Genomic DNA, 4517 nt, shown 5'->3' with positions numbered 1-4517 from the left:
AGCACTTCTTCTTGTGCAAGGGCGTACACGGTTGTAAAAGGCAGGTTGCCTATCTATTGTAAAATTTGGTTAAGTGTGAGACTTGGTTCGGCCAAGACACACTTGTGTTGTAAATTTGATATTCTTAATAAAATTGTCGGGTAGACTCACATTACGGGGAGTTGCCCCTCCCCTTTATACTTGTTGCAATTGTTGTTCTCGGTTAATTGTATATGGTTAATGATTGAGAATGGTCTTCACTAAAGTATAAAGGATAATGCTGTTACTTGGTTATAAAACATAAACTAAGTATGTTCATGATGAAATAGGCGTAGTCCACGAATGTTAGTATTGTTAAAAAGAAAGCGTTCGGTGGTGCCGCACCTCGCTACAAGCGATTGAAAGATCACCACAGGTGTAGGGGTGTGACAGTTGGTATCAGAGCTCGGTCAGGAGCTGGTGGAGCAAGTACGAGGACACTTGGAAATTGATGATAGGTGAAGCCGATGCAAATAAGGTTATGGAGAAATCATGGATGAATAGTCTGGGTTTCGTAGACTTGATGGTTCATGGCAAGACCATTCAAGCTCTGGTAGACACAGGTGCTACACATAGCTTTATGACAACACGATTAGCAAAAGAGGCTGGGTTGACATCTAATATGGAGGTTAAGGCAGTAAACTCTAGAGCTAAGGTGGTAGGTTTGGTACACGATGTACCTGTACAGATGAAAGAATGGAAGAGTCAGTTGGACTTCATAGTGATGGAGATGAATGACTTCGATGTGATACTTGGACAATAATTCTTGAAGGGCAACAAGGCTATTGTTGTCCCCTTCTATGATGAAGATGTTGCAAACACGACTATGATGGAGGATGAACTTGAGGTTGATCAAGTTGAACCAGGGTCGTGCAGTTTGTCAACATGGATGGATGAGGTCACTCATAGGGAGGAGCCTCATGATGATGAAGTAAGTATTGATACTTGTGTTTCATTTGGGCATTTGGAAGATGGACCATGTGCAGGGAAGGGCAAAGACTGTTTGCCAAGGCAAGAGGACATCTCACCATGGATGACTATGATGGAACCTTGTATGGAAGAGCAAGGATTGTCAGTTGTTGGAAAGCTTATTGGGGTTACTTGTGACCTTATGATGAAAGGTGCAAGGACCCAGGACAAGGGTGGAACTTGATGATCGTTGTGGAAGAATGAGTCATGCTTTATCCACATGAATTGGCTAAGTGCCTAGCATGGCTCATGGACAGGTTGAGGAGGGCACACACTTGTGATGTTTTGGGTGGACTTGTCATGGCCGAGACCAAGAGCAAGTCTTGATGGACACTTTAGTGGAGGAGCTATAATGAAGGGACTCATGACATGATGATGATATGGTTGGGTGACCGAGTTCACTAAACTGAAAGTTGAAGACATGGATGGGATGGCCAGATGTTGTGATGTGTCTACTTGGTTGGACTACATGGGCAACTTAGTCATGGACATCAGGTTGGAGACTTGAAGATATGGAGCATGGCAGACCTATGCAAGGACATTGTGTGGAAGCACTTGTAGAGATGTCAAGGGACATCCAAAGAGGAGTGCTAGGGCAAGAATGTTATGCAGGAGGACTTACTAGTGTGACATGGGGACTTGAGGATGGCACATTGCAGATGATGAAGAGGACTTCATGGACCTGAATGGGGCACATCAAGAGTTGATAAAATTGGAGACTTGAGGATGGCACATTGCAGATGATGAAGAGAACTTCATGGACCTGAATGGGGCACATCAAGAGTTGATAAGATTGGAGACTTGAGGATGGCACATTGCATATGATGAAGAGGACTTCATGGACCTGAATGGGGCACATCGAGAGTTGATAAGATGGAAGACTTGGATGGACTTGCGAGCAGCTATGGAGCATTCCTACTACATGGCGATGGGTTATGGAGCTCATGAGGACATGAGATTGTTGTGACTTTTAGGGACTTCATGTATGGTGGACTTAAAGATCTAATACATTGAGGAGCTGAGGTCAGGTGACTTTGATGCAGTATGGGATGCATACTTTCAAAGTGCATGTATGGGCATGGCTTGGAAGAGTGACTTGATGTAGAGGATCGATAAGGGGCACTTTGAAGTGATGAAGTTACAATGATGATGATGATGCTTTGGTGATACACTTGAGCATGGGTTGAGCTGAGACTCAACGACTTTCTATACATGGGAGCTGATTTGATCAAGGATCATGGGCAGCACATGGATAGGTGAGTCAAGTGCATACTTGTTTCTATGGAGACTTGAGGATGGCACATTGCAGATGATGGAGAGGACTTCATGGAATTGAATGGGGCACATCGAGAGTCGGTTTGATAAGATGGTCTCTTCACATGGAGGAGACACACATATGGACAACATGTTGCAGATGAGATGGATGGAGTTTCCATGGACCTGAGCATGGATTATGGATAATGTTGTTACTTGGTTATAAAACATAAACTAAGTATGTTCATGATGAAATAGGCGTAGTCCACGAATGTTAGAATTGTTAAAAAGAAAGCGTTCGGTGGTGCCGCACCTCGCTACAAGCGGTTGAAAGATCACCGCAGGTGTAGGGGCGTGACAGTTTCGGTCGTTCGGGCGCCCATGAAAAATCGTTCGGGCGGGTCGTTTGAGGGCACCCGTGTGAACTCGTTCGGGCGGGTCGTTCGGGTGGGTCGTTCGGGCGGGTCGTTTGAGGGCGCCCGTGTGAACTCGTTCGGGCGGGTCGTTCGGGTGGGTCATTTGGGCGGGTCGTTCGGGCGAGGGCCGTATCAAATTTGCTAAGTTGTGACCCAAGGTTGGCTTTGTGCACCTTCGTGCAGCTCGTTTGCCCGGCTCTCCCTTGTCGGTTCGTTTCGGTCGTTCGGGCGCCCATGAAAAATCGTTCGGGCGGGTCGTTTGAGGGCGCCCGTGTGAACTCGTTCGGGCGGGTCGTTCGGGTGGGTCGTTCGGGCGGGTCGTTCGGGTGGGTCGTTCGGGCGGGTCGTTTGAGGGCGCCCGTGTGAACTCGTTCGGGCGGGTCGTTCGGGCAAGGGCCGTATCAAAAATGCTAAGTTGTGACCTGAGGCTGGCTTTGTGCACGTTCGTGCAGCTTGTTTGCCCAGCTCTCCCTTGTCAGTTCGTTTCGGTCATTTGGGCGCCCATGCAAAATCGTTCGGGGGGGTCGTTTGAGGGCGCCCGTGTGAACTCGTTCGGGCGGGTCGTTTGAGGGCGCCCGTGTGAACTCGTTCAGGCGGGTCGTTTGAGGGCGCCCGTGTGAACTCGTTCGGGCAGGTCGTTCGGGCGAGGGCCGTATCAAAAATGCTAAGTTGTGACCCGAGGTTAGCTTTGTGCACGTTCATGCAGCTTGTTTGCCCGGGTCTCCCTTGTCAGTTCGTTTCGGTCGTTCGGGCGCCCATGCAAAATCGTTCGGGCGGGTCGTTTGAGGGCGCCCGTGTGAACTCATTCAGGTGGGTCGTTTGAGGGCGCCCGTGTGAATTCATTCGGGCAGGTCATTTGAGGGCGCTCGTGTGAACTCGTTCGGGCGGGTCGTTTGGGCGAGGGCCATATCAAAAATGCTAAGTTGTGACTCGAGGTTGGCTTTGTGCACGTTCGTGCAGCTTGCTTGCCCAGCTCTCCCTTGTCGGTTTGTTTGAGTCATTCAGGCGCCCATGCAAAATTGTTCGGGTGGGTCGTTTGAGGGCGCCCGTGTGAACTCATTCGGGCGGGTCGTTTGAGGGCGCCCGTGTGAACTCGTTTGGGCGGGTCGTTCGGGCAAGGGCCGTATCAAAAATGCTAAGTTGTGACCCGAGGTTGGCTTTGTGCACGTTCATGCAGCTCGTTTGCCCGGCTCTCCCTTGTCAGTTCGTTTCGGTCGTTCGGGCGCCCATGCAAAATCGTTTAGGCGGGTCGTTTGAGAGTGCCCGTGTGAACTCATTCGAGCGGGTCATTTGAGAGCGCCCGTGTGAACTCGTTCGGGTGAGGGCCGTATCAAAAATGCTAAGTTGTGACCCGAGGTTGGCTTTGTGCACGCTCGTGCAGCTCGTTTGCCTGGCTCTCCCTTGTCAGTTGGTTTTGGTCGTTCGGGCGCCCATGCAAAATTGTTCGGGCTGGTCGTTTGAGGGTGCCCGTGTGAACTCGTTCGGGCGGGTCGTTCGGGCGGGTCGTTCGGGCGAGGGCCGTATCAAAAATGCTAAGTTGTGACCCGAGGTTGGCTTTGTGCACGTTCGTGCAGCTCGTTTGCCCGGCTCTCCCTTGTCAATTCGTTTTGGTTGTTCGGGCGCCCATGCAAAATCATTCGGGCGGGTCGTTTGTGGGCAACCGTGTGAACTCGTTCGGGGGGGTCGTTCGGGCGAGGGCGCGCCCGGGCGAACGAGCCCGTATCAAAAATGCTAAGTTGTGACCTGAGGTTGGCTTTGTGCACGTTCGTGCAGCTCGTTTTCCCGGCTCTCGCTTGTCGGTTCGTTTCGGTTGTTCGTGCGCTCATGCGAAATCGTTCGGGCGGGTCATTTGAGAGCGCC

The sequence above is a fragment of the Pinus tabuliformis genome, chromosome Q, assembly GCF_031772625.1.
Source record: "Pinus tabuliformis cultivar Carrire ecotype Pingquan chromosome Q, CPIR1, whole genome shotgun sequence".
NCBI classification, from domain to species: Eukaryota; Viridiplantae; Streptophyta; class Pinopsida; order Pinales; family Pinaceae; genus Pinus; species Pinus tabuliformis.
Note: the sequence above shows the minus strand (reverse complement) of the source record.